Below are 7,146 nucleotides of genomic sequence, written 5' to 3' on the forward strand. Positions count from 1 at the left end.
ATCCCACCAAAGCGGACCCGGTACCCGTATTCGATTGAATTGGCCTCGGGACCCCATCCCGCGTTGTCGATGTAGAGCTTGCCACGACGACTCTTCATCATCCAGCCCACAGCGTATCCCTTGAGTCCATCAAAGCTGCCCTTCAAGAACTCGAAACCATCGTGCGATAGCCCCACGGTGGGCGCCAACTGTCGTGGGTTTGTCACGGCAGATGTCCTTGTGAAAGGACTTAGTCATGGAGCCATCACAACGGGTTAGCTTGAAGGGGTTAAACCGGACAAGGAAACATGGGGAGTTTATACTAGTTCGGCCCCTTCGGTGAAGGTAAAAGCCTACATCTAGTTGTGATTGGTATTGCTAGGGTTTCGAAGGCCAGGGAGCGAATCCGCTTTGTCTAGCTTTTGAGTTGTTGTCTGTTGTCCCTAAACCGCTGCCGGGTCGTCCCTTTATATACATAGGTTGACGCCCGCCGGCTTACAGAGTCCCGGAGCCGGATCATAAACGTGTCTGGTTCGGTCTCTATCCTTCCTATCTTACAATGCAAGTTACATAACAAGGTCGGTTTACATCTACAGGCCTTAACTCGCCTCTGGGCCTTGGGCCTTCATAAAGCGCCATCATTCTTACGTCTTCACGGGCTTCTAGTCTTCATAAGGTTAATCCGGCTACCCCTGGCCGGTTTACGTCCAGTAGTAATATCCCCAACAAGTATGCTTGAATCTTTCCCTACGAGGAGGCCACAAGCCCTAGGGGCGCGCCCCACGGGAGGCGCCCCCTTAGGCTTGTGGGACCCTTGGAGACCTTCCAACCCTAACTCAACAACTATAAATTCTCAAATATTCCCCTTACATCAGGGGCACACAAAAAAATACTTTTTAGCCGCTGCAAGCTTCTGTTTTCGTGAGATCCCATCTTGGGGCCTTTTCCGGCACTCCGGCGGAGGGGGATTCGATCACGGAGGGCCTCCACACCAACCTTGCTACCCTTCCGATGAAGCGTGAGTAGTTTACCACGGACTTAAGGGTCCATAGCTAGTAGCTAGATGGCTTCTTCTCTCTCTTTGACCTTCAGTACATTGTTCGCCTCAATGTTCTTGGAGATCTATTCGATGTAATCTTCCTTTGCGCTACGTTTGTTGAGATTTGATAAATTGTGGATTTATGATTAGATTATCTATGAATATTATTTGAGTCTTTTATGAACTCTATATGCATGATTGAGATAGCTTAATATTTCTGTTTGATCTATCGATTTGGTTTGGCCTACTAGATTGATTTTTCTTGCAATGGGGGAGGTGCTTTGTGAGGGGTTCAATCTTGCGGTGTCCTCACCCAGTGACAGTAGGGGTAGCGAGGCACATATTGTATTGTTTCCATTAAGGATAAAAAGATGGGGTTTATATCATATTGCTTGAGTTTATCCCTCTACATCATGTCATCTTGCTTAAGGTGTTACTTTGTCTTATGAACTTAATACTCTCGATGCAGGCAGGAGTCAGTCGATGTGTGGAGTAATAGTAGTAGATGCAGGCAGGAGTCGGTCTACTTGTCACGGACGTGATGCCTATATTCATGATCATTGCCTTAGATATCGACATAACTTTGCACTTTTCTATCAATGGCTCAACAGTAATTTGTTTACCCATTGTATGTTTTCTTCAAGAGAGAAGCCTCTAGTGAAACCTATGGCCCCCAGGTCTATTTTCCATCATATATTTTTCAGATCTATAAAACTAAAAACCAAAAAATACCTTGCTGCAACTTATTTATATTTACTTTGTTTTGCCTTTTACTTATCTTTTAGATCTATCTCTATTAGATCTCACTCTTGCAAGTGACCATGAAGGGATTGACAACCCCTTTTTCGCGTTGAGTGCAAGTGTTTGTTAGTTTGTGTAGGTGCATATATTGGGGACTTGCTTGTGCCTCCTACTGGATTGATACCTTGGTAACTGAGGGAAATACTTATCTCTACTTTGCTGCATCACCCTTTCCTCTTCAAGGGAATAATCAATGGCAAGCTCAAGAAGTAGCAGTTCTAAGACATTTCCGTGCCATAGTTTTCTAGTTCCTTCATCATAACAATTGTGACGGAATGCCGCTAAGGCCACCCCAACTGGGCAATCTGGGATTTTGTTCTTTACAAACAAGAATCGCATCCAGAACTGCCGGACTGTTTCTTTTTTCTTTTGTACAATGAGAGCTAGATTCCAGATGTTAAACCCTTGAGTCATAGGGGAAATAAGTGACATGTGGGTGGGTGGAAGATGAAATGTTATTCCAAAACGATCTGACGTCGACCTCGGGATCGCTTGTGCGGCCTGGCTATTCTAGCCATCGTTGTAAGTCATCAAACCCGAGCTCCAGCCTTGGTTCGATGAAATGTAACTTTCATCCCCTAGCTGGTGCGAAACCGGCATTTGGGCGATGCTCCTATGTGGCTCCTCGGCCAGATCTAATGTCATGGCAGAGGAAGCACCCATAGGGTTTAGGTTGTCGAGATCGGTGTCCCGACAAGGAGCCGGAGCTTCAGGCTTATCCGGCGTTTCAATCGAACCGAGGTTTAGGGCTCCGGCATAAAAACTACACTAGAGCAGATCTGGTCATTGAACGATGATGCCATCAAACCGCTTTGACCACACAACGAGACCTGCATGGGCCACCAATGTCGGAGTTAAATCTGACAGATCTCCATTAAGGGGTCCCGAGCTAGTGATCTTAGCTTGATGGTAACATGACAAAGAGGGACATGATGTTTTACCAAGGTTCAGGCCTTCTCGAAGAGGTAAAACCCTACATCCTGATTCTATTGTATTGATTTTGGGTGGAGTATAAAGTACATGATGATCTACCTCGAGATCATCTGTGAATGAATCTTACTTGACCCCATGGACTAAACCCCTCGGCTTATGTTGGCACCGGGGGTATCTAGTGTTACATGTAGGTCGGTTACATCAAGGGATAAGCATGTCGATGATTCAAACATTTCTTGAAGTGTACCCCAAGTCTTCGAAGGATTACATCTTGAGTACGCCGTGGGTCAAGGCAAACACAACCCATTCTTCGGTCGTCTTGGGGTCCTCGGCCCAGCCCATGCCTGGTAGGCCGATGTGCTTAGTCCCCTAGTCCAGGACACTGTCACCCGCGTCCTCTTTGGACCAGCATGAATGAGGCGCGTAGAGCGGAGGTGCGTTCATGCGGGAGAGCGCATTATATATTTTTTGGTGAAAACAGTTCGTCGGACGCGTACGTGGTGGTGATCCGGACGCCCGCAAAGCCCACTTTGTGTTTGGTTTGCGAAATTTTGGTCTACTGAATGCATAAACAGATAGTTAGGGGTACTGTGTTGGTGGCGGAGTGCGTCTGGAAAACTCAGTCCATTCCCATATGTTTGCGAGTGGCTTGAGCGTCCGAAATGCATTCGAGATGCCCTTACATTTTTTCAATAGAGATGGAGAAGTATAAAATACTACTCCCTCCATCCGACAATGTAGTGCATACTTTAAAAAAAATCAAACTTCGTAAAGTTTGACCAATTTTATAGACAAAACTATTTATATCTACAATATCAAATGTATAAAATATGAAACTACATTCTAGATGTAAATATCTTCTTTATAAATGCGGTCAAAATTTGCAACGTTTGACTTAATATATGCACTATATTCCGTTCTAAGAACGACTGCATTCTGCTTCTCAGCCAGAGGCTGGTCATATTGGGAGAAACTTAACAAGTAACACATCGCATAGGGCATCTAAGGAGCTGCATTGCAACCTAGGTGCGTGAAGATTGGACAGAGAATATTAAATGAAAAACCAATGACAATAATGACTCCAATTTGCTCATATTGGAAAATCGGGAGAAGCCGCTAGTGTAATGATCACGTTGAAATGCTAAATTTTCATTAGACGCCTTATGCATTTAGGGCCTCTTTGATTCGTAGGATTTTGAAAACGTAGGAATAGGAAAAGTGTAGGGTTGGAGTGGCATGCCTATTTGAATCCTATAGAATTAGCAATGATTGTTTGATGCCACGGGAAAAACAAAGGAATTGTAAAAAGAGGTTGGAGTGGATGTTAAATTTCCTATAAAATGTAGTACAAAAGATTCCATAGAAAAAATTCCTATGGGATCCAATCCTATGAATCAAAGGACCAATATAGAAAAAAATCCTAAGGATTTCAATCCTCCAGAAATCCTATAAAATTCCTTTGAATCAAAGAAGCCCTATGAAGGGAGTAAGCGCATCTACAACAGGAGGCCTCAAACCATCCCTCATGTGCCTGCGGACAGGAGAGAGAAGGAAAAACGTGACCCGACGTGACCTCTCATATCATCCCTATATGCCCGGGCTGCCCGCGAACCCTCATATCAAACACAATAAGCTACGCGCAAGGGGCGCCCTCCCGCTCTAGCCACGTCATTCCCATTTTTAGTGTGCAACGTCGAGGGAGAGAAGCAAAGCTGGTTTTCTCAAAAGAAAAAAAACATCGAAGGACAGAAATAAAAAGGGGGAAATGTGTGGATTCGGCAGGGGCTCTTGTAATCTCTCACACCTAACCTCATATCTCCTTTTGCCTTCCCACTTCCCAAGCTAGGGTTGCAGCCGCCGCCACCCCATCGCTCCACCGGCACGGGCCGCCGAAGGAAGGCCGGCTTCTCCCACGGATCTTCTCCTCTTCCTCGTAGCAAGGCATGGCCCTGCTCTTCCCCATGACGCTGATGACAAGGCGGACGGTGCCGCGAGCTCTCCTCCCTAGGAAGCCGCGGGAGGACGAGGTCAAGCCAGACCTGGTCGACATGCCCCCTGCCACACCTCCCTGGAGCCCGCATCCTGTCGCCGCTGCTGGCTGAGGTGGTTAGGTCGAGAGCATGCCCGCCGATGATGGTACTTCATTTATTCTGTTTTAGAACAATAAACGTCATAATTACTGAAATCTTATAGTGGTACCATGGCACAAGTTATATAATCTGTTTCTGCATTTAGGGTCTCTAGGAAAAATTTGGAATGTTTCTTTCATCTTTGTTAGCTTGATCTGCTGATTGACAGTCTCATTATTTATGCCTTTCAGTTGTGGAGTTCAGGAATACTGGGTTGGAGAGATCAGAGCCACTGAAGAAAGATCTAGAATGGTTCATGGAACAGGACCACACCATTCCAGAACCATCTGCCGCTGGTACTGCATGTGCCTCCTACCTGGAAGAGTTGTGTGAGAAGGACCCCCAAGCATTTATCTGTCACTTCTATAATGTGTACTTTGCTCATACTGCTGGAGGGCGAATGATTGGCAAAAAGGTATGTCTTTGCATAAAATAGACTTGTATCAGAACTTTCATCTGAGTCAAATGGTGTGTGCTTGAATGACTCCACATATTTTTGTAAAGCATGTGTTGGCTCTGGTTCTTACAACTCATTCTTCTGGTTCGGCTGATTGAAATTCCAATAGGAGGTAGAAGCGTGGTATTATTGTGTATACTTTGTTGAGGAGTATATATCACATTATATACACATCTACTTCTATATCTGGGACTGCTATGTAGATATAACTTTATAATCATCCTATAGCTATCCATTTTGGTTTGGACCTTGAATCCTGGTTTTGTACTTTCGAAATCATAGCATCATGTTATCCCATAATCTGTTCGTGTCGCGTGAGTGTTTGTTTCTCCATGAATTGATATCCTTTAATTGAGTAATCATGCCGTCTCTTCATTTCAGGTTGTTGAGAAGATTCTGAACAAGAAAGAGCTGGAGTTCTACAAGTGGGAAAGTACCATGTGCCAACTGCTGTAGAATGTCCGCACCACACTAAACCAAGTTGCTTTTGTAAGTCCAAGAGTTTTGATTTTCATGCTCTTATTCTTGGCTACTCATTTATCCTCCCACGGATTGGTCTTAACCTGCTTACATTCGCTATCAGAGCTGGTCTCGGGAAGAGAAGGACCACTGCCTGGAGGAGACCTAGAAGTCGTTCGCCTATTCAGGAGATCTCCTACCCCAGATATAAGTCATGCGTGCATTTTCTTCATTGGTCTACTAAAATAAAATGTTCTTTCTACTAGGCACACGGGCTCTGAGTAGTGGCATAAAGCAAAATTAGTCATTTGCTATTATTAATACACTGTAAACTTTGCAACAGAATGTATTAAGTAGGAAGAAATTCATTTGTGTACTCATAATGTGACGGTTTAACTAAGTTTCTCTTTGGTTGTTTGAAGTGGATCATGTGAGTCTTTGCTTAATGGATCAGGGAAAGTTTTTTTCTCCTGATAAGATTATTGCACTCACCAGTTGAGTACTCAGGTATTTGTTCTCATCTTTATGATGATGGTAATGAACTTTTAGGGCATGCCGTATTTTCCAGTTATTTTAGCTTCTTATAGTATGTTGGCCGACTCTTACTCCCTTAAGATATTTCTCTTCCTTGATTTGGCTAGAAGTTCTACTCGCAAAAGTGAAAGACTATCAGTTGAACTTTGATGGCCGCAGTCACGATTACTCTTTGTGCAATTTAATTAGGTTTAACAAAAAAATCATTTATTGTTGCTAGATAATAGTTGCTAAATTTCAATCACCCAATGAAAATGGTGCAATAGAGCCTAAATAGTTGCTAGATAATACATGAAATTTGCCTCAAAAAAATTAATTAGGTTTCTGAATTTGGTCAGATTCTCTACAGGTTTAGGCACTTCATTGTTGGTGACGCAATTTTTTGCACTGCTGCTAATTGTACTATATGTTATTCATTAGGAGGGATATTGGCATAGGGATAACACATAATAAAATGAGAATCATCATCACTCTCATATATACTCCCTCTGTAAAATATTATAAGAGCATTTAGATCACTAAAATATTGATCTAAACACTCTTATATTAGTTTACAGAGGGAGTACATTACTATGTCCTTTTTGTTTCCATTGAAACCTATTATGTTTACTTGATTCATTTCGAGACAATCTTCTCGGATTTTTGGTGATACACAATGAACAACACATTTGAATGGGAGACATTGAGGGTGTGTTTGGTTCAAGAACCAAGTGGAATGGAATTTCATATTTCCATTCCACGGGAATGGGTTGGTTCCGTTCCTGTGTTTGGCTATGGGTATTAGATGGAATGGAATGGTTACGTTCCGGTGTTTG

General features: G+C 43.4%; 1 pseudogene; it reads left to right on the forward strand.

The window, feature by feature from the left end:
* The first annotated feature begins 4,872 nt into the window (after window positions 1-4,872).
* On the forward strand, window positions 4,873-6,741 carry LOC125532794 (annotated as a pseudogene).
* Window positions 6,742-7,146: the final 405 nt, after the last annotated feature.

Source organism: Triticum urartu, chromosome 1 (assembly GCF_003073215.2).
Source record: "Triticum urartu cultivar G1812 chromosome 1, Tu2.1, whole genome shotgun sequence".
NCBI lineage: Eukaryota > Viridiplantae > Streptophyta > Magnoliopsida > Poales > Poaceae > Triticum > Triticum urartu.